The sequence below is a fragment of the Micrasema longulum genome, unplaced genomic scaffold (genome assembly GCF_059751315.1).
Source record: "Micrasema longulum isolate JH-2025_06_02 unplaced genomic scaffold, ASM5975131v1 h1tg000607l, whole genome shotgun sequence".
Classification (NCBI taxonomy): Eukaryota; Metazoa; Arthropoda; class Insecta; order Trichoptera; family Brachycentridae; genus Micrasema; species Micrasema longulum.
The window spans coordinates 465,182-490,210 of NW_028277803.1; the positions used below are offsets into that span (position 1 = coordinate 465,182).

Consider the following 25,029-nt stretch of genomic DNA (forward strand, 5'->3'; position numbering starts at 1 on the left):
AAATTTATTTTCTTTTTCTCCCAGTTTTCCTCTAACTACGCGATACCTGACAATACACAGGTGACGTCACGAAGCGTTCAAATTATGTGCATTTTTTACCTACTATACAAAAAACAATGGATTCTCAATACTTTTTGATCGAATGCAAATACAAGTTGATTGTTTATTGTAGCGCTGGTGGCTTAGCTCTCCCCAATTTAACGTATTTTTCAGACTATAAGACAAACTTTTTTGCTCTGAAAATTCAACCAAATTGGGTTGCGTCTTATCGTTCGATTAAGTGAATGAACACATTTGCGATCGTTGTCGATATTACACGCTACATATCTTATGCATTGTTCGTATTTCGCTAACTAGTTCGTAACTGAACGAAGTCGATCAAAGTCCGTAGGTTGCCCAAATTTTAAGCGAAGATCATTCCTCCATGTATATAGGTAAGAACTTTCTGTATAAAATTTATTCGGGCGTAATTATAATAATTTTGACCAATATTCTTTTAAAAAATTAATGGATTACATTACACGAATATGATGATATTATTATAATACGACAGTATAATAATGTATTTTGCCCAGTGCAAATCATTGGCAAAATTTTTTCGTACTAAAAATCATAAACTTTGCGTATGACTCATAAAATGATTCATACCTAAAGTATTAATATTTCTCACAATCTTACCTAGACTAGTAATAATATTATCTAAGTGGCTATTTATTTTTCTGCAGCCATTTTATGTAAATCCCCATCTAATTTAATGGCCCTCGAGTGGGAAGGCAATTTGTACCCTAGTCACTAACAGTCGTAATCACATTACCTATATTAAATGATCTTGCTGAAGGCATCCGAAGGACTTTCCATTTACTGCTCTTCTCATTACTTACCGGGGAAGAGTTTCTCCTACAATTTTTCATCACTGATTTATTTCTCTGGAATTTCTGTAGATCGTTAGTAAGCGTTTACTTAGAATCCGGAAAATGGACTAAATGCATATTATATCATAATATATATAGTAATTGCTTGCTAAATACGGCCTGCGTAAAATAAAGTACATTTTTAATTTTGTTTGTGTTCATTGTTATGTACATTTGTGAACAGTTTGAAACAATGAACTTTCTATATTCGTTCTCTGAGATGATTAGTTATTTTTCATAAACAGTCTACCTCGGTATATTATTCAAAATAGAATTGAGATGTTCTAAATCAAATCCAAACAATTTTTTTTTCACAATGTTTAGAAATTTATGGGACAAATCATATGCGTACTTAATTTTAAAGTCTATATTATATAAAAGTACTCGAGTCGTATATCTATATGATAGATTTATTATGTGCATTAAAAAGTATTTTAAATGTCATGATTATGTAACAAACGCGAACGCAAACAAATATAAACATCCATTATTTAACCTATCAATATCTGTCAATTATTTTACTATTTAACTCGCATGCAAGTTCCGCTTTAATATGAATTTTATTTCTATCAAGTTGGAATATGAATTTGAAACCTAAATTGTGTATTTACTATAAGAATATAATAAAGAAAAGAAAAAAGAAATTCCGTACAGCCGTAACGAATTCAGGTCATCGAGCTTTGAAGTCTACAATATAATACTAATGTCGACCAGTTTCAGAACGTAATCTTTAGCTTTGTCAAAGTGTTTTCTACTAAACCACTAACCATTGGGAATGAAAAAGGATAATGGAAGACACGAGTAGATGAAGGGGTTATGCCGCAAATTTTCATAAATATTCTTAGCCCAGCCCTTTCATATAAAACAAACTACACCATCAAGAAGTAACAGAAATACAATCGTAAAGGTGAATGAAAGCGTTGCATTATCAATAATTGAACGTAGTTATGCAGAATGCAGCCAGCCATAGAAAAGAGAAACTGAGATAACAGCGCTTTTATAAATATAGTGAATAATCAAATCTACACGACAGTGGGAATGTTTTTGACTTTGACAAATGATGAACAATGAATACATTTTTTTTTATATTACAAACAGGAATCTTATTGAGTATTTGAACAGTTTTCATGATTTTTAAAGTACCGTAAGATTTTTCTAGTGCTGTGGGTGTTTTCTGCAAACTAAGAAATGCCGTTTTTATGATCGACACTATTTTAAGAAGGTGATTATTACAGTTTTTTGTTTGAAAGCGGTATGGCTGTTTTTAGTAGAACATAGAATTGACATCACTTTACCCGATAACACCAATATATCATTTTTTCAAAATTGTGGACTGGCTGCTTTCTGCATAACTACGTTCAATTGTACTGGTGTTCGAAACACCAGCCCCAAATATCTCTGCTTTTTGTTACTTAACTTGTAAATTCATTAGCGGCTTTTGTGTCGTGATGGTAGACACTTGCGTTACGCGCGAATGGTTATGTTTTTTTAATTATCAATTTTAAACGAATTTACTCCAAGAAAATGGGAATCAATTTGTGGTAGAGACCATTGATCTAGCAACGCTACCACTGGATCAGACCACAACCCGATTTAAATTCCCGGTTCGAATACCGCTGAGTTCATAATAATTCAATCTGGGTGTTCTGTGCTGTAATTCACTACTTTTGTTGAATCCGTTAGCTTGTCGTGGCGCAAACAGTAAAATGAAATATTTTTTTTAAGACTCGACGGTAAAAAAATTACTCCCGCTTTAATATTCTATAAAATTTTATATTTTTGTCGTTTAAATATTTTGAAATAAGAATATGTTCATGTTTTTTTATGTTTATAATTATGTTTTTTTACAGCTGGGAAATAATTTTGTTACGATTCTCAGTATTAATATGTTCCTTACAACAAAGCAAAAGGTATACGAAAGTTTGATATTCTCTAGTGCTCTGGATGAAATGTGTCAGGGCTGTACAATCGCGTACCCCGGCCAAGTGATGCGCCCGATAATTTGACAGGGAACGCCACCGAGTAGCTACTCGACTTTAATAATAAATTTCGTTCGTGTCGTCCCGGGAGCTGTTTTGATTTCTGAAAATGGTGGGTATTTCGGAGAAAATCGTTGTAACTCCGTATTTCCAAATATTTTGTTAATAAATATTATCTATTTATTTAACACATTATAAAATATTTCATGTATGCCCACATTTTTGTGGACAATTACTGGATTAGTTCATCGGAGGAATTTATGTAAAGTATTTCGCATATTTTTAGCAGCGTTCAAACATTTTTTCGAAAAGAAATATAACTCTTTTACTGTTTACAGGTCTTGTGACTTGTTTGGTTTAAGTCAGCATTTCTTAAAGTGGACGATACATCTAGTGGACGCTGAAGGAGCGGAAGAAGGCTCAAAATTAGGGGACGTTTAGGTGGTTTGGGGGCGATATCTGATTTTTAAAAAAGGCAAAAATTATGTTTGATAGTTCAAACTAAAATTATTTTTATTCTTATTCCTACCCTGTTTTTGTTGCCTTTTCCACCGTTTTCTTAGTCCGTGTGCCGTGTTTGTAGCCATCAAGTTCTAATAAGCTTTTGTTAAACTTAATGATATGAACAAACGCGTTAAAATGCAGCAGAGTCATCCTTCACATTAGATAAGTTTTTAAATGCTTCGTTTTAATTGCTCTCATTAAAAGGGCTCCTTTAAAATGTAAGTTTAAACTCAGAAATAGTTTATGATAGGTTTAAAAATTGGGGGCTCTAGATTTTTTTTTCTCAAAGGTGAGCGAAAAAGTTTAAGAACCTATGGTTTAAGTGATCACACTACACTCAACATTCTCTGCGTTTAAGCTTCTTTTTTAATATTTTAAATGATGTAAACCGGGTGTGTCTGTGTATTTGTATGAGAGTAAGTGTAGAGGTGTGTATTTGTGTGGGAGTAAGTGTTCAGGTGTGTGTAAGTGTGAGCATCATTAAATAGCAAGTGGGATCGTTTTGCAGCCAGAAAGAATGAGTCCTTATTTATTTGTAAATAAATCAAGGGGCGTGTTAAAAATATCAGTATATAAAAAAAGCATCATAGTAAGAGCAAGAACGATAGAGGAAAGAGTGTTGTGAATAGTTAGTGCTACAAACTGGCAGATGTAATAAATATATGTAATAAACAAATAAATAAATAAATAAATATGTAATAAGAGTCTTGGAAAATTTGACATTTCGGATGCGCGCCACCCAGAGAAGCCACAAAGGACATTTGAACGATGTTATATTCCATACATAATGGCTTCAATAGACCTTTTAAACGAATATAAAATTTCGATGATATCTCACACACACTTTGTTTTATTAAAATTTAATGATAGGAAGCGCTTAATGAAACACCCTGTAGAACCATTGGATATTATACCAATGAGCAATGAAAGAACTATTTCAGTACGAAAACCGAAATAATTTTTTAAAAACTTTTTTAAGCAATAGTACAATATCTAGAGATCCATAAACAAAAACTTGTGTAGGTATGACACACACAGGTTTTATGCTTTAGAAACAATTGACATACAGTGTTTATACTTTTAATAAGTCAGGACATAAAAAAAATATAATTGTGCTATGATAAAATTGTGTATTTTGCGCATTAAATAAATAAATACTTATAATTATTTACAGTTTTTGTTTAATTTGCTTAAAGCTGATAAATACTAAAAAGTGTCTAATCTCAATATATAACTTTGGCAAATAACTGGCTTTTTGCATATGACGGCAGTATTGATATCTAATACTTTGTAATTTATTTTTAAAATTAAGTCAATAAAATGGTAAATACTTTTCATGTCTTTTTTAAAAGATGACGATTTCTCGCTTCGGCTACCACCATTTTCCGGGCCAACAACTCTGTAGATGTGTGTGTCGTGTTGCCTCTGCGACTTTTTTCTATGGCGCACACGCGATCCAATCAAAAGCGTGCTTCGGTATTAATTAAAATTCAGAGAATTCAAAGAAAGAGTCACACATTACTCCCGTACGTTTTTATTAGTACTTAAAATTAACCAGCTAAACGAAACAACCAATAAAATAAAAAAATAATTGCCCCTTTTCAATCGTGAAACAAGAACACGTTATTTCAGCACGATAATCAAAATCATTAAATAATAAATATTTTCCTGCAAATGCTTCGTTTGGTGACATTTGAAATAAGCTTTTTTTTTTCTTATTAATGTTTTTTTATTTACTTGTTACGATCGTTAAATTTTTGACACCAACAAAAACTGTAATTTTCAGCACTCTTTCTACCATTGACGTATAATAAATAATAGACTAAACTACTTATAAAATTTTGCAAGAATTGCGTTGTCTTTAACAGTTTTGAAAAGGGATAGCAAATCACTATAGCAAGTACCTAGGCCTCGACGATCCGGACATGCAGAAAATAAGATCTTGGCGGATTACCAAAGCAAAAGGGGATTGTGATATGCAGTACTTTAATGGTAATAAAAAATACTTGTTATTTAGAAATAAAAAGAAATTGAAAAAGACAACCTCGAAAATATTCATTATCATCCCCTTTCGGCACCTAATAATGCATAGGGCACTGGATTGATACACCAATCGCAGCGTATCTTGATCATTTTTGTTACATGAAGGTAAGATTTTCAGTCTTACGTCAAGTACAGTCGTAACACCACAAAAATCATCAATTTACACTTTCGTTTTACACTCACTGTGCGACACATGAAATTTAAATATGGTGTTTTAAAATTGTATTATGAATTGTAAACCAGGGCTTCCATTCTGGACGCTCTCGCGGCCGTGGAAAATGCTTTTATAGCGCGTATTTTCGTTCTGGTTACTTTTATTATTCCCAAACATGTAAAAAAAAAAAATGTGCGCTCTTAAATTTAAGATATACATTTACACTTACAGTATAATATTTCATTTATTGTATTTACAAAGCTACTTTTTACGGATAATTTTTTTAATATAATAGGGAAATATCACATACTACAAATACCGATAAAAATATATAAAATTGATTTAGAATTATATTTTCAAAGTCAATATGGATATTGTGGAGAAATGTTTTCATACATAACTTTAAAGAAGAAATTATACAAAAATATGTCCCTAGAAAAACGCGACATGTTTGGCATTGATAATTCCTAAAGATGTTCTATAAAAAATTCAACACTAGCATCTCTTACATCGTGACGTATTGGAGGCGTGGTCAACGTAATGACCGTTTTCGCGGGAATTCAAAATTATATTAAAATATTTTCTTATGCTATCAAGTAGTGAAAAAAACATTTTTTATTCGGCGGTATTTCATAGTTATTATTAATTTTAAATTGTAAATAAAAAGTGATATTTCCCTACCGTCGTCGAGTTAAGATGCCCTGGCGGCACGAGCCAGGTGCGGGGCAGGTGGGACGACAGCTGCCACCGTCTTGGAGGAGGGATGGTCTGGACGGGGGAGGGGGAGGGGGAGAGGAAGACGTCCCGACCAAATTCTACCATTATAGCTTCTCCATACCATTCGGTGCGCATGAGGATAGGACGAAGTAAAATACAAACTTAATACGGAAAATACAAGCTAAACAAAAAATACACACATGATGTTGCCATTCTGGGTTCAATTCTCGATGAGATCACAATTTTATGTGTGATTTTTTCGAGCCAAGGTGTTCAGCGCCCTTTTAGCCAGTTGGCATGCAAAAATATTTTTTATAAAATACGTACTATCTTTTAACTCTCATTTGGCTTCAAATTCCAATAGCGATCCGAAACCGTCCGTTACACGTTTGTTATTAAACCTAAAATCAAACCAAAACTTTGGCGAAAGGGCATCTCTATGAACGGGGGAGAATTATTACTGTAAAGTTTGGCTGAGTCAGGACAGGTTCTGGGATACTGAAATTATGCTGTTTTGTGTCTGTGCTGTATAGCCTTTTGTTTGCATGTTAACATCAATAATAGTTCCTTAATTGTCTTTATTAACAAACAATTAAATTATCACCCTTTTCCGCACCTAATGGTGCAGACTGCACTGTATTGGTACACTTATCGCAGCGTATCTTGTTTTTTTTTTCTATACGAAGGTAAAACGATCAGTCTTACGCTTCAGGTGCCAGTCCAGGGACTATGAAATATTCTAGTGTAAAAGCACATTTTTAAATAAATATTTCATGTCAGTCACATCGGGGAGCGAACCCGAGACCTCTTGCAAAGTAGTTACAAATAAATATTGCATTATAAATAATAACATCTCACCAAACGATATTGTTTTTTTAGTAATGCCTTTATTATTTGTTAATTATTTTTAATGTTATTTTATTTTGACTGATGCAAATTCATTATGTATTTTAAAACTTCGAACATAATAAAAAAACGAATAAAAATTAACGAACCTTCATTAAATGCCCATTATTTAAAAAAAAAATATCATGTTTAATTTGTCCAGCAAAAAATATGCGTGAAATGATTTTCTGGCGTGTCCAACCCAATGGAACGTTACCTCCACGGGCCTGTTCGTCGCTTCAGTTCGTTTTTGTCCAACAGACCAAAACACAAATCTGCAGAAATAGAGCTTTAAGTTATTTTTTACGAAATTGGCATAAATAATGACTACAACTTAAGACAAAATTCGTAAAAAACCCCTTAAACAATTTAAAAATATAAATTTTAATTTGAATTTCATAAATAAAAGCATTCTCAGAACTCTTGTACACTTATCTCAATAAAAATAGTCGCTTGGACAAAAACGAACTAAAGCGACGTATTGTCGTCCTCATACAAGGTTCGGTCCTTCTGTCAGTGTCTTGTCTACTCTCTACCGCTACCTCTGCCTTTAGACAGTCTAGGCTCTCTTTTGTGTCGAGCAGCTTTTCAATCAACATCTGCTGCCTTTCGGTGTGTTGCGCATACGAGTCTGATCCTTAGTCTCGAGACTCCGTTATAATATTAAGCAATACCACATACCAACCATAAGTTGGTAGTAGATCAATATTTTTCAACGGTAAGAGTATATTTTTTTTGTTATCCTGTGACGAAAACAGCAAAATTTTGAGTTTCGAGAATAAATACTTTCATAATCAACTATTATGATCGTCTAAAGTACTTATCTTTAATTCAATTTATTGCAACAGAGAGGGAAAATATTATTGAGAAGGGAATCCCTCTCTATCCCTCTCTGTTGCAATAAATTGAATTATGAATAACTCCCTAGGGAGTAAATCCAGCCAGTCTGCAAGCATTTGGACATACTCAAACATTGTTGTACGTATTTTTAGTTTAAAATTCAGAAGGATTTTGGCTGGTTTGATATTCTTGCACAAATTAATATCTAACTGTATAGATGCCCACGATATCCTTCCTCAGATAAACCTTATTGTACCTCGCCGTAACTTGCGTACCAATCCTGTCTTTGCTGTGGGAAATTATAAAACTAACATCGGATTCTTTTCCCCTCTGCCAAGGACCCTCAGAACAGTGAACGAAATCTCACTAAACGGTACTGTCGATGTGTTCCTACAGCAAGGGCAGGCGTTTAAGAAGCAAGCGGTGATGTCTCTCCTGACTCGCGATGTCACACTTGCCATTTGCGCCTAGATTATGCTATATACATACCTTTTGTAATTATACACTTTGTTAATTTAAGTAGATTTTAAGAATGTTTAGATTAAGTACTACTCATTAATGCTAATTTATTACGGCTTAAGCCTGTTGATTGGCTAAAAAAAAAAAAAGATGACTAAGAATCTCGGGCGTGTGCGGTGCTTCGAATTCGTAAAGAATAAAAAGAAAGGACGGAACAAACTCCGGTGACAACTGTCATCGAGCGGAGGCGATACGGTTGGCTTGGCCTTAACCACGCTTGCCTACCTTACGAGGCATCAGGTTCTCGACGTCCTGGACGTCCACTGCTGACTGTTCGTCGGCATTTCGCGTCAGAACTACGGGACGCGAACCTGACTTGGGAGGATGCGCGGGAGCTGGCAGCAGACAGAGATACTTGGAGGATCTTCATGGACACCATATGCTCCAACTATGGAGCGAACATGGAATGATGTTGGTTACAAATATCTGCGATGTGTGTCTGACTAACTAATTTGACGATCTGTATTCAAGTGTACGTTTATCTTAATATGTTTTATAAGAGTATAAATTATATTTATGTGACAATTTATGTAACCAATTACGAGGAAGCCTCTAATTGAACTTTATAAATAAACTTTATGGACTTCATGAAATTTATTTTTAATATCTATCTTAAGATTTTATAATTGTCTGTTGGCTTTCTAATAAAATAATACAAAATTAATTTTAAATTAAATTAAAATAAACATGTTTTTTGTCACATGGAAACCGATATCTTTTACAGTTCCGTTAAATATTTTCTGTATTTAAATTTAAAATATATTTTAGGTGACCACATTTTAATCGCACTAATACAGATATTTTCAATGAAGTAATGCAGAAATATGTACCGCCATCTTAATCAAAAGTACCTACGTCGTTTTCAAATCATTAAAAGTAAAATTAATTCAAATTTCAGATGACGATAATAATTAGATAATAATACATAGGAATTGGGTTGTGGTCCCGTGGCTAGTGTTGCGTACTAATACAGATATTTTCAATGAAGTAATGCAAAAATATGTACCGCCATCTTAATCAAAAGTACCTACGTCGTTTTCAAATCATTAAAAGTTAAATTAATTCAAATTTCAGATGATGATAATAATTAGATAATAATACATAGGAATTGGGTTGTGGTCCCGTGGCTAGTGTTGCGGACTCACGGATCAGAGGTCCGAGGCTCGAACCCCACTCTACCCCAACTTGATTCCCATTTTCCAATAGTGAGTTATTTACAACTCGTTAAAAATGCCCCCAAAAATCGATATATTTGGGTAAATAATAAGAACACAAATGTTTCCTTTTCTAAAAAAAAAACGAATTTCCTTTGTCAATTGTCTTATTATGGGCTCATTGACAGTTATCATTGACAAACATATAAGGACTCTTCTAAAAATAGAATACATCATCCCTCATTCACTTCCCTTCAGTACCAATTAATATCGTAAACAAATTATTTAACAGGGTCGCTACATTTAGGGGCTGTTATATTCGTGGATATCACGTTTTTGTACAATTGGAAAATAATGTCAGGGTACATTTCCTACGCGGCTTGTTGACATAAAAGCCCCCCTCAGGCACGCAATCAAAATTGACCCTTTCAATTAATTTGATGATTTATCCGGCTTCCGTTATTACACGCGATTAAAAATAGACTGCTCCCACGGAGTTTTTTTGTTTGGATTATTGATGTACGTGATGATTTTAATTTAATCCAGGAATTACCATTAATTCGCTACCCTTTTTAAAACGCTGCGTCGTATTTAAATATCTAGTTATAACTTCATTTTCATCCCGCTTTCCACACCCATTGGTGCATAGAGCACTGCATTGGTAAACCAAATGCAGAGTAGTTAGATCATCTTTTACATAATGTCTAGGTGGTCAGTTTTACGCCGGTGCATGTCCAGAAACAATGAAATATTGCAGTTCAAAAAAACCTATAAAATCAATAGTTCACATCCACCGTGTCGGGAATCAAACCCAGGACCTAAAGAATGGAAGACGAATGCATTAACAAACACAACGAGGCGCAATTATCTTCATTCGATTTCCTTATTTAGAGTTTATTTTCCTGAGAGCGGCCATCGAGTCGAAAACACTCGTTCAAGGCTCTGGTTCTATTTCGTATACAGAACTATTATCATCCGCCTGGACACAAAAAACTCGATGTAATGAATTGTAAAGAATATTTCATATTCATTTTTTTTTAAAAGCACTAAAACCAAACACATTTGTGCATGCTGTGTTAACTTTTAAAAAATAATTTGATACATTATTAATCAAATTAATTTGAATGTCACATTACTAACTAAAGGCAAACATTATAACAGCAAAGAGGCAACTTTCTTAGAAATTCTTAAATGTCTTATGATTGATAAAAAATTCACGAATTTTTAACTGTTTCAGGAGGTGTTAATTTTTTTTAAGATATGCAATTTTTTCATGTTATAAAATTTACTACTAAATTAGCATGGATTGTCAATACTTAAATGTATCGATTTAAAAAAAAGTTTATTTTTATTGTTATAAATAATATACAGGTATGTGAAGAAAAATTAAATATAAATATATAGTGTGTTGAAACAGTGGGTAATATTGTTTTGATTTTTAGTAAGTTTTATGCGTGTATATAAAGTTTTTTACGTGTATTCTCATTTGTAAAAAAAAGTCTATGTGAAGTGTCGGCATGGGTTATCCCAGCGAGGATACATTATTTTCCCATGCTTTTATAAAAAGTAGAAATTTATTTAAAATATAATATTTTTACTGTCGTGACGTTTTCAATTTCAGACATCACATAGGGGGATGCTATGCATATGTTTGGTGCCTCTTTTATTACCCGGCAATTTAACTGCCCTCTAATTGAAGCTCTAATTGCTATGTAGTACGTGTATCGCCAATACCAAACTGACGTAATTTTTAGGTGGAGACCGCTATACTTACGTATATTCGAACGATAGATATAGAAATTCTAAAATTACTTAAATAATTTCATAATAATTTTAAGCATAACAAGCCAATATATTAATTTAAGTTATCACATCATACATTGTTTTGCATTAGTCATTCTGCGCATGATTAAACATTCATATTTACTCTTTTTCAGTTTCAGTGCTGCAGAGCAGCGTTTATTTTATAATTAAAAATACATATAATAATTTGTTACCCACTAAGTCTAAAGACTTTTCGGTTTGCTTTGCGGAATGCTTTGATAATAGCATTTTGCGCATTTGCCTACCACGCAAGAGGTCTCGGGTTCGATCCCCGACAAGACTGACATGAGATATTTATTTAAAAATGTGTTTTTACACTACAATATTTCATACTCCCTGGACTTAAGACCTGAATGTAAGAATGATCATCTTTCCTTCATGTAGTAAAAATGATCAAGATTCGCTGCGACTTGTGTACCAATGCAGTGTCATATGCACCATTAGGTGCGGAAAGGGAATGATGATGATGATATTAGCATATTAAGACATGTATAATAGGGTGGGCCGATAATTTTTTTTTCCGAATTTTGAAATGAAAGGGGTCTAAAAAGTTGCCTTTTGGATTACTCAGAATGCAAAAAATATTCGATACTACTTTTGGACCTCAACCAGAGCTTGAAGTTTTCGAAAAAGTCGATTTTTTGGAGTAAACCGGCTGTCATTTCGTATTTAAATAAAAAAAATCAGTCTAATTAAATGTTATAATGTGCATTTAATATTATTAAATAAGCATCTATGGGCTTGAGTTGCACTTTGTTTTGTAATAAATGGGTAGCATTGTTTTAATAGGCCATTGTTTTCGTCAATATTAGCCAGGCGCTCGACGGAATTAGTTCCGCGGAGTGTAAACTTTTTCCATTTCGGTAGTTTTAAAGCGCGTTTGAATTTGTAATGTGATTAAGTTATTTCGTTACTAACACAAAATAATTTTATCAATATAGATAATTAACAAAATGTTCAGACAGTGATAAACTTCAAACCTCGGCTGAGGGCCAAAAGTAGTATGGAATATTTTTTTAAATAATTTTTACGTTCAATGTGATCCAAAATGCAACTTTTTAAACCCCTTTCACTTTGATGTCTAAAAAAATAAAAAACCTCATACTTCATCGGCCCACTCTAATGTATAATATTGTATTGATAAAATCCCTCATTTCTTTAATCCAGTATGAGCAAAAATTGAGACATTCGTATCCAAAATATTGCTTGTACAAATATTTAAAGTTTTGTATTGTTCGACCAAACGAAAATAGAATGAATGCGCTGTCTGTGTCTACATAGGTATTACGTATGTCAACATACATTTTGAGAAAGGGATTTTAAGTTGTTGCTCCTGTGTATACCTACTACAGCTGAGTGTACCCAAATTTAGCCGCTGAATACAGTACCTAGTATACTTTGGCAATATGCACTAGAGGCGCTTAATTACTTAGGACGTTTTTGTACCCTCAAACGGCTCGGTTTTCCGCTTCATATTTATTATGGCGGAGAGGAACCCAACTACCCGACCCACCCCCTTGTTCCGGATATCCTGTCTCCGTTTGATTACTCGCAAACTGGGACCTTATCACGGGACGTGATTTTAGTGACAAAAAGCGAGCTCCTTGAATGGTCGAATGAGGAGCTTCAGCCCTACGGGAAATTGAATAAATGTTTTCTTGCGCGCGGTCAAAATTAGAGCATTAAATTGTACGGCAAAGTTTCTTGAAAAATAATAAAAAATATTTTAATAAAAACGAACTACTTTGAACGACGTCCCTTGTTCATATGAATCAACCGATGATAAGAGAGCTGTAAAAGGTATCCGGTTTACTTACCGTCAACGGTCCGATCGGCAGAACTGACCGAGAATAAGTGGAAAAGAACCTTTGACGTCACATGCGGAGTAATTTCAGATATACAAAAAAATCAAAGCGCTGATAATACGATGTATAATTTTTTTTTAATGCTTTTGGCTTAGTTTAATAGTCCATAACAAATTGTTTCAAAACACTGAATTTCCTCGTTGCAAATGCTAACGAAATGTAGAACTCGCTGACCGCTGATCCCAGGACCTCAAGAATGGTAGGCGAACGCGCCGACCGCTTTACAACGAGGCGGGCGGATTTATTTCCAATCTATTTCCTCAATCGGGATTTTTACCTGAAATCAGCCATTGAGTCGAAAACACTCGTCCAGTATTCTGTTTTTTTGAATAAGTTAATCATTTACAATACTTTCCACACAACTAACGCGTAGACTCACTAATTTGTCTTACTCAAAGTCGCGATTATATCAACTTTAGGATCATACATGAAATAAATTATTTTTAATGTGATTTTTTTCTTTGGCTTGCGCATCGTGATTAAAAAAATAAAAAGCTGAATTTTGTATCGCGATTTGTCTACGAAAATGAAAAAATTATAATGGAGGGAATAATGCTGTTGCTTGGATCTGAAAGGGCCAATGTCGTAAATCGCAATATTAGAGGAGAGTAATTTTTCAGCAATTTTGTGGTGTTTGTTATAATGAACTGTTCAACGCGTTTGAATCAAATATTAATAAAAAAACTGTTTATATAAAATAGTTAAATTCATTTATCTTTTAATTGTCAAATATCGTCTTGAAAATGTAGACAAGAATAAAAATTAAATCTGACATTGGCTCGTTTAGATCCAAGCCAGAATTTTTTTTTATTATATATTTTTTCTCAAGCATGTTTATAACATATCTTTTGTTTTCAGTTATAGTTTGCTATTCAATATATTGCCATATTTCGACGTATCAATCTATGTGTTTCTTTATTCTTCTTGAATTACGTTCCGTAATAAGGTCCCCGAGTTAGCAAGCCGACCGACCTTCCAAGACGTTTCTTTGCATACAATTTCTTATTTGGTAAAAGTTTAAGATCAACAACTCTCTTTACCGGCCATTTTCATTTAATCGTCTGTATGAAGCCCGGTGAAGTTTTTAAAATAAATAAAATACTGAGAATTACGCTTAATATTAAGGTTGATCAAAAAAGTGCATCTGTAACCAGTTTTCACCACGATAATGACATAAAACTAGATATTACAACAATCATCAGAGCCCTGATTAAAATGGGAAGTTAACAGAGTTATATTCTACTGCCTATAAAGAAAAACCGATAATTGTGTACAGAAATGAGTATATTTGCATGAACATTTAAAGTATCTTCGTCGGTAACCTATAATTGAACACGTTCAGAAGAATGGTATGCATATTCTGCTTTTCATACATAAAACTTAATTTTACTTTGTAGATAAAATTGAAGATAAATGTTAACTTCCTGTTGTAATCGGGGCCCAGGTCCGTATTCTAAAGCTCGGGTTTCCTAGGACATTAATGCGGTTGACAGCCGTCGTAACGGTGACTAGAGAGTAGTTTCCTATAAAAATGGTGTTGATAACACCGTTAAAAAATAAAACCACTCTCTAGTCACCACTACGACGGCTGTCCACCGCATCACCGTTCACTACGGCCGTTAAGATACGGGCACCGCTGTCCTAGGAAACCCTAGCTTAATAGGATGTTCAAATTTATTTTAAATTTTATCTACAAAGTAAAATTAAATTTTCTGTATGAAAATTAGAAGTTGTTTACAATTTTTTTTTCTTAACATGTTCTATTACAGGTACCGACGAGGTTATTTTGAATTCCCATTCAAATATACTTATTTTCTTACGTAAATATCGATGTGAGTTTATACCGTCTCGATATGAACCGATGAAGATAGCGTTCATAATCGCGGCCCATGACCTATATTATTACAATAAACCGTTAAAATATTTATATGAACATTTACTCGATTTTTCACGTGAATATGGAATATGATATTACGAATGAAATTATATCGTAAACGTGATTTGTCTATTTAACTGATGAAATCTATTTAAATATTATACCTACGAATATTCAACATTTCGGGGTCGGAATATTTGAGTTGACTATTTTGATAAATGTCGGTAAATCTCATACCGTCTAATTGTAATTGAAAGTCAGTGTATAACATTTGGAAACACAGTTCACTGTTCTGCGGGTGTGTTGTCTCAGATGTTTCCGCATTAAATGCATGACTTCAATTCTTCAATTCCGTATCGTTAATTTTCCAGGGCTGGTATTCTGAATGGAATTACGCGCGAAGAGATCGCTCTGTTAGCGTGTATTTAGTATGTAAATCCGCATCAAAAATGCGTTTTCATTGCATTTCATTTCACATATTTAAATATGGGCAGAATGGTGAATGTTACATAGTGTGTAAAGTGGCCACTTAAACTAGCCAATAACAGGTCATAAGCCCTGTAGATGCCTAGACTTCTATATTACCTTATCTAAAATGCTCTTCATCTCTGTTGTAATATGTTAAAACAATGCAAGAGTTCGGTTGTGCGCGTGCGAATGATTAAGTATTGAAGTCATCAAAACCAAACTAAACACAGCAGCGCCGCACAGCTGTTTGTGTCTCACTCGCTCGGCTAAACTCAGCCCCCCCGAATTTACCCGAAAGAAAGTTTCACATCTAAGCGTGACGGATCAGACTCGCTCACTGCCCATCGAAACGTGTGCACAAAAGGTGTACTATTATTCTCGGTGAGCCCATAGAAGTACAAACGATCAGGTGTAAAAGTTGCGAATTTTATGCATTGCCCTATTGGGTAATATTGTACTGCATATTTCCTTATAATTCTAACCCTCTGTCCCATTTAATGTGTAGCAGAACTTACAAGGGGATGTAGTATGGGTTGTCTGCTAATAGCGAATATAATACAAGCCGGGAGCATAGTTATCCGAGTTATCCCGCAATCCGAAGCCGCAAATTGGGTATATTGTTGTAATCTGTAGAGAAGTTTGCCCGGGGCCACTCGGGCAACTCCGTATCCCGAAGTTTGCGCCCTCTAATCGGTTTATCGTCGGGTAACTGATATTGTCCCGAACAAATTGTAAAACTATCGGATATCTAAGCCTGTACTCAAACACTCGGTATTTACGGTAGCCATTATATCTTTAGGGTGGATCGCCAATCGCCAGCGATGCCCTTCCGCAAAAATTGCTCTGCAATACTTAGTTATGTAATATAAATTTACTGACAATTCTTGGTGAAATTTTATTGTAATTATAAGTTCTTCGTCTTAGTGTTGAAAAGAACCGAGCCACAATGTCAGTTGTGAAAAAAAATACTAGTCGAGTAGTCAATAAAAAATACATCTTTCTGTCGTAGGACAGACGTTTTTCGAAACAGGATCTGGACTTTTTTCAAGATTTCAATAATCACTAAAATAGATCAGATCTGGTCTCTAGGTCTTTTTTTAAAAAATATTTTTTTGTCTTGACTTTATTTTTATTAGTGGAATTTTTTTAAATCTTTCCTGTATATAAAATATCGTCATCATCATCATCATTCCCTTTCCGCACCTAATGGTGCATAGGGCACTGCATCGGTACACCAATTGTATACATATATACTTGCCCTTTATTTTCAAATCACTCAAGAGTGGTGAAAAGGCCTAAATGAAAAATATCGATTATCGATCCGTTAACATAATTTTTCATAACGTTTTCTTAAGCATTTTGTACTAATTTGGTATTCGTTAAAGAACATTTCCTGAGACTGTCGTTAACCTAGTTGAATAAATTGATTTATTTACGGACTCATTCAATCCATTTAGGTACAATAAAATATATATATATATATTTCATATGGTGGTCAGCGCGTTTGCCTACCATGCAAGAGGTCTCAGGTTCAATTTCCGACATGATTGACATAAAATATTTCTTAAAAAATATGTTTTTACTCTAGAATATTTCAAAGTCCCTGTACTGGTACCCGAAGCGTAAGACTGATCATCTTCCCTTCATGTAACAAAGATGATCAAGATACACTGCAATTTGTGTACTAATGCAGTGCCCTACGCGCCATTAGGTGCGGAAAGAGAACGATGAATAATAAACAGATGGCAGAAAAAGTAGCTTCCAGAGCTAACAGAAGAAAGCGAGTATTGGCTTTATTTATTTATAAATGGGTTGCTTATATACGGGTGAATAAATAGTAAAAATTAAAATGTTTAAATATCAGTAGAATTTCGATCAAATTCGGTAGATCTGTAGGGTTGACAATGCTGATGATATTTATTATTTTACTAAGGATTTTGCTCTCGTGATAATACTTTTTTAAAAATAAAATTAAGGTACGTTTTTTGTACAAGCAAACCTATCCGCCATTGTTATTTATTTTATACTTTTTTGTATACTTTTTTTACACGATACTGCGTAAATATATCTTAATATCCCCTGTGTAAAAAGAGGTTTCGGTGTGTTATTATTTATTTATTTAAAACCTCTAGTACAAATAATAAGTACTTAGGCGGACTTATTGCTTAAAGCAATATCTTTCAGCCAACCAAAAAACAGACTAGTCAGAAGAAGAGTTGGTCAAAAATGTATACTAAAAACGAAAGTATATATCAAAAAGATGCACACGTAATTTTGAAAAAAACCTAATTAATTAAAAATAGCAGCTGTTTTTTAATTGGGAGATAAGGCTTGCACATATTAATAACATTATGTTATACGTATTAAAGGATGAGGAATGTGGAATCAGATGATTAGTATGGAAGAAGAAAGAAAGAGGAACCAAGGTAAGAAAAGGGATAAAAATGCATATTTTTAAAAAACCAGTTAAATACAGGGAGTTCAGGATTATGTGTGTTGAATGCTTATGCAATTTAGGTCCTATCTATGTGTTTTATTTAGGACCAACTGAACCGGAGACTTTCTTACGAAACGACGATTTTAATTTGTATCGCATTTGAATACGAAAACAGTAAATGAAATTTCACTAGGCTGTCATAATAGAATGGCTGTAACTTTGTAAAGCTGGGTTTATAATATACCGAATCCAAATTTGACAAGACCTTTCCGTGCGCGGGGCGGGCCACGTGGTCTCTGGCGCTCACGTGTTCAGCCGGTCGATACTCCCCCAAACCCCGTGGTCGTGGAGGCTGGGGGCAGGGCAGGGGGGAGGATGCCGCGATAAATAACCCAACTCGGGTAATATCGCGGATTCTGCACGGACACGCCCGGCCCGAACCCCGCGAAATACAACAATAATACCAACTTACCAGATACCCCAACAGAGACGATGATATTTATTTATTTATTTAAACGCCTTTTAGGCTTTTACATACATATATACAAATAAAGACAGACTTGATTTTGCAAAGAAGTAGCAAAAAATGTATAAATGATTTTTAGAAGAAAAAGATCAAAAACATCTTTACATATTAGTATAAAAGTGGAAATAACAGAAGTGCATTTTTAAATATGAAGACAGAAATGCATTTTACACAAAGAAAGGAGCAAAAATAAAAAATAAATTTTAAATTTTAAAATAAAAAAATCATTACATATTAGTTGAAAATATATGAGGATACATAATACGAGTAATACATACATGTATTGCAGTGGAAAACAGGAGTACATTTTTGCGTATAAGTTGTATTAAAATAATCTTAAAATTAGAAGAAGTTAGAAAAATACTTATTTAGAATACATATTTATTTATTTATTTATTTATTCACACTCTTTATCAAAATACAATTCCATATTCACTTTGCCCATATATAAGTCAATAAACGGTAAACAATTAAACTCAACATAGTATTATTCAGGTATTACAATTTGAAGATAGTAAACTGATACACTGCCTTTTAAAATTCAAAAGTGTTATATTAAATATATCTACGTCATTTGGGTATTCATTTGCAAATGTATGAATTCTCCTTACTGGCGAGTGTGCACTGTAGTTTGTTGTAGATACATTTACATAGAATAGTTTATTAAATCGGGTAACCCGGCCCGGAACTCGCAAGTTAATCAGTTGTAACAGTTCGGAACAATCAAATATTGAATTTAATATATTAAATAAAAATAACAAATCATTCAGTTTTCTTCTATTTTCTAATGTTTGTGCATTTAAATATTTATTTAAGTATGAGTAATTAATATATTCAACTGAAATACCTAATTTAAAATTAACGAAACGTAAAAATTTATGTTGAACTCTTTCAATATTATTTATATGTACTTTATAATATGGTGACCATATAACCAAGTTGTATTCAATTTGGCTACGTACTAAAGCAAAATATACTATTTTCATTACATAAACTGAGTCAAAATCTCTGATCGTTCGCAACAGAAATCCCAGAGTTTTCATGCTTTTATTTGTTTTGCTCTGTATATGTTTAATGAAATTTAATTTTTCATCGAATATAATGCCAAGATCGGTCATTTCAGACATTCGCTCCAAATTTAAAGAATTTATGGTGTAGTTGAAAGCTATTGGATTCTTATTTCGGCAAAAAGTCAAAACTTTACATTTGTCAACATTGAGGAACAAATTGTTCCTTTCACACCATACATTCAAGCAATTTAAGTTAGATTGCAGAGTTTCGCAATGACCTATGTTTGTTACCTCCCTATATATTTTTATATCATCAGCAAACAGCAAAACTTCGTTATCTCGGAAACATGATGTTATGTCGTTTACAAAAATCAAAAACAATACAGGACCCACATGACTGCCTTGCGGTAGACCGCTGGTTGCAAAGAAGCAATTTGATAGCGAATTTTTAATCTTAACATATAACAATCTGTCTGACAGATAGGCACAAAACCAATCGAGAAACGCTCCACGAAATCCCAAACCAAATAACTTGGCAAGCATTACCTTATGTGAAAGGTGGAAGTGGGAAGTGGAGTGGACTTACTGTTATTTTAAAAGGTGAAATAAACTCATTGCTTTTATTTCATTTCTGTAATTGGTACTTATGCTTCGAAAATATGTTTTCCTGGTTCTTTATGTACAAAATATCCATGTCAGTTAAAATTACAGTTTAGTAAAAAAATAATTGGGAAAAGGCTGTCAAGAGTAAAAACTTTTAATTCAAAATTTTGTCCATTTTGTCAGTTGGTTCACTTCACCTGCAATGGGCTTATTTAATATGCCCTCCTAAATTAAAGAAATTTTCCAAATTTGTCTGAATTATATTTGTGTAACATGAGAACAAATATAAAATGGAACATTGTTTAATATATATGTGAGGACTCTAAAATCAATTTTGTAAAAAATATTGCAGGCTGTACTACGCAACATAACCCCCGTATATGTCACGCGAAATATCTTTTCAATAGGCGCTACATAGTACCTGGATTGACATTAGAAGTATAAAACCGACCATTTTGGCTTTGTCACAAATATTACCTGTTTGAGATACGCTGCAATAAGTTTGCCGACGCGGTGTCCTACGCACCATTAGGTGCTGATAAGAGAAATAAATGAATTGGTACACTAATTCTGCAAAATAAACACCTACCTTCGTTTACTGTGTTTTTTTAAAAAGAAAACTGTCCGCCAATAGTCATAAGCCATGTAAAAACCTAGATTTTCATATTATCATATCAAAAATGTTTTTCGTCTTTGTTGTAGTAAATAAATTTTGATCAAGTGTGATAAAATCCTTTTTTTTGTTTACAGACATTTGGAAATACCGATTTTTTCGAAATGCCGGAAGCCTATATACACTTTTCTCTTTCATTTCGTTGCATGAAAAATGCAAAATAAAACAGTACATGTTGACAAAAACCCAACAATTATTAAACTTTAATCTTATTTTAACTTTTTTGGTGGAACTAACTGGCTCTATGTCTAAACGAGACAAATGCAAGGCATGTCATATCCCCGCTGCTTTCGAGTCTTCGCTGTTGACTAACTAGAATAATTGCTTCAAAAATGTGGCGCAACATTCTTGCTTTGACTTACTGGCGCACAAAGTATCTGCTGGAGGCAGGAAAAGCGCGCTATAACGGCCCTCTATTCCTCTGACCCACCCCACGTCTCCTGCGGGGGCAGGCGGTACGTCCCACCCTAGACCCTTTGTCTCGCTACCTATTTACGGCCCCCGTAGTGAATTCTTCTCATGCAAGCTACTGCTAACTTGTTCAGACTTTTGTAGATGCTTTTATTAGTCGCATGCACCGGTAATCCAACCCGGCTTCAATATAAAATGAAACGATAAAAAAAACAATAAAATGCATTATTATGTCATGAAAATAATTAAATAAAACTCGGGCATTGTTTCGATGTTCTCGGGATAACATCGCGCGTGAGAGAGCTTCCATTCTCCTAATTTATTTGTCATTTATAAATTCAATCAAAATATTTATTCATAGGTATAAAACTTATTCTAAAACATTATATTTTGTACATTAAAACAAAACTACATATCTCCTTGACCGTTTTTGTACCTACTTATATTTAAGAAAACAGCTTTACTAATAAACGACATCACATTATAATTTGACTAGCTTTTACCCACGGTTTCGCTCACCTGGTATTAGGAAGAAATTATTGAGGTGATCAATTAGTTGTTGTTGTTGTAAATTGTCGTTTATCAATAAGAATTTTCCCGATGAAATGATATATTTGATCGGCATTGAAAGTAGCTCACTCTTCCAACTATCGCTTTGAAAGAAATACGATATCCTTTAGTCTATGGTGATGCAGCATCGTTATTCTGTTCACAAATCCAAAATCCTACCACAAAACCAAAACGAAAAGCAAACCAAACTAACCATAGATCAAAGAAAGTAAGTAAATTATAGAAATTTAATGAATTCATTTCAAATTGATTATTTTTGACATCTCACCTTACCGCCTATTCATTTTTAAATAATTTTGCTCATTGTTGATTAATTATGCATTTTTTCATTGTAATTATTTTTAGCTCGGGATGAAAAATAAGTATCCTATTTTACTTCTCACCTCTTCGGCTATCCATGTGCAAAATATATATGTCAATCAGTCGCTCCGTTGAGACGCAAAGGAAACACAAACAAACAAACACACTTTCGCATTTGTAGTATCTTTATGGATGTTCAAAACGATTCCATCACCCTTTTTAACGCCTGCATGCGAATCGTGGCATCTCACTAGGGTCCAAAACAGCAAAATACTAAATGTTGAGAACAGGTGTCAGAAGAATCTTGGGTGCGGTGGTTTGACTATGTAAGGAATGAAGTAATAAGAGAACGGACGCAGGTAACTCCGGTGACAACTGTCATCAAGCGGAAGCGATACGGTTGTACTGCGTGTACTGCGAATGCCTCCTGAGAGCCTTAACCACGCTTGCCTACTTTACAAGGCATCAGGTTCTCGACGCCCTGGACGTGTGGCTGATTGTTCGTCGCCAGTTCATGTCAGAACTACGGGACGCAACCTGACTTGGGAGGATGCACAGGAGCTGACAGCCGACAGAGATGACTGGAGGGTTTTCGTGGACACAGTATGCTCCAACTAGGGAGCGGACATGAAATTATGGTGACATCGCCCTTTAATTTCTTTATAAAAATGTTCATTCTCTAAACATTTAGAAGACAACGTTTTATTTTTTAGCCTCATGAACGAGGTTTATGTTTGCTGCAAAAAGTATGTTCTTTCTTTCTGCTCTTACTGTTCTGTGAGGATCTGGTCGGATAATCGTTATTTGTTATAGTCTTTGTCTATTATTTTCTAAACATTTTCTATACATACATCAAATCACATTATTGTTCCTCGCTATGCCGCACCAGTAAAATCTTTGTGGCCTCTATAAAATCCCACGATAAAATGGAGTGGTTTTTTATTTACGCCAATAAAAATCTGATATCGGGAAGGGTGGGCACTTCGGTATAGCATTATTTTAGCTAGAGTCTAGAGTCCCGCGCCTGCCACGAAGTCGTTCGGTCGATCCCACGGCCGCGACCGGCTGGTGTCAGGAGCGGGCCTGAAGTTCTGAATTATATATGTCCCCACTCTACCAGGCTCTGTAATACAGAGATATGAAACGCCTAGGGTCAAAATGCCCCGGAGGTGTATTTTGACCCAATATAGGTCCCAAAATAAACATATAAATATCGTATTTTGACATCGTCCGTAAATATAAAATGTAGACGACCCTTATGCCAATAAAAATTAAATAGAAATAAATATTTTTAATTATTACAGGAAAAAAAAAACATCTATAATTTCTGTAAATATATCAATTAATATAAAAAATGCCTTTTACATTTTATAATACTGCTTAGTGAGTTTACTGTTTACCATATTGATGTGCCATATATATGTTTTTTTTTAAAATTTATAATTATTTTTTATGTTTCTTATCCTATATTTGTGGTGATATACTCATGTGTCTGTGTCATATAATTGCTCGTCCCATCTCAACACAAGACTTTTAGTCACATGGAGTTGGGACTTATTGTCTCAAACAATGTACAATAACCTTATGTATGTAAATAAATTAATAAATATAAAATGACGTGATGGTATTAAATATCGATAAATTAAAAAAAAAATTGTCAACACATGTCCCCGTCTGAAACAGAACACAAGAATTGTAAATTTACTGTACAAAGTATGTTTGTAACATAATGGGAAGTAATAATATTTCAAGTATCTTAAAATCTTTGTATTGTAGACAAATATTGGATTTGAGATCCCATGGGTGCTATTATGAATCTTCTCGCGGGGGTCGAGATTAGTTAATTTTTTGATTTTGATTTTTCGCATACGACTACACTTTGCTTCTTATGGCCACACTGATGATTAAACGGCAAATAAATACGAACACGTGAAACCAAACATGATGATTTTCATTTAGAACATTGCGACATTAGTCATTACCCAATACACTTAATTAAGTTGAATTGACCAAACCGCATTCGTTTTTTCCCGTTTTTCAAACAGTTAATATAATTGACGTTTAGTAGTCATTAATTTGACGTTTAATAATCAGTGTTGCCGTGTATAAATAAAATATAAAAATAAAGTATCGTCGCATGCAAAAAATTAAAATCCCCAAATTTCTTTCTTCTCTACCCCCGCGAGAAAATTCATAAAAGCGCCCCAGGGAGCTAGTAAAAATTTTAATATTTTATGTATTTCTTTATAAAGGTACTAAGTTTACATAAAATATATAATATAAACAAAAATTGTAAGAAAAGTCCATATACATTTTCCAAAATAGTAATAAAATTAAATGAACGTTAATAAATCTTACATGATGTAGGCACATCTTAAGAAATCTACTGAAAACCATGCACGTGGTTGATGTAATCTATAATATATATGACCATGATTTCGGCAAACTTGTTTTATAAATAAACGCCACTGTGATGCACCGAACTGATTTTTGTGAAGCCAGAACCAAAATTAAAATTATTATTTTTTAAATTCTGATACCGACCTCAAAAGGTCCACAATCACTGTTCTATCCTCTCCTGCCCTCCCCTTTCCTCCCCCTCTACCGACACCTGTCGCGGTCAGCTGGCATGCGAGATGATAAGAGACATAATCTTGTATAGGTAACCTTATGTCCAAATTATTTATTATTGCGTCACGTAGGTACTTGACGTATTAACGCTGCAGCCATACGCGTAAGTACTTTTAGTGGGTACTTTCT

The 25,029-nt window shown here is 33.8% G+C and overlaps 1 protein-coding gene across 3 annotated transcripts in view; it reads left to right on the forward strand.

Moving 5' to 3' along the window:
- The window catches only part of HnRNP-K (Heterogeneous nuclear ribonucleoprotein K), a 174,262-nt gene that overhangs the window by 130,479 nt on the left and 18,754 nt on the right, over positions 1 to 25,029 (forward strand). The window lies entirely within an intron of this gene.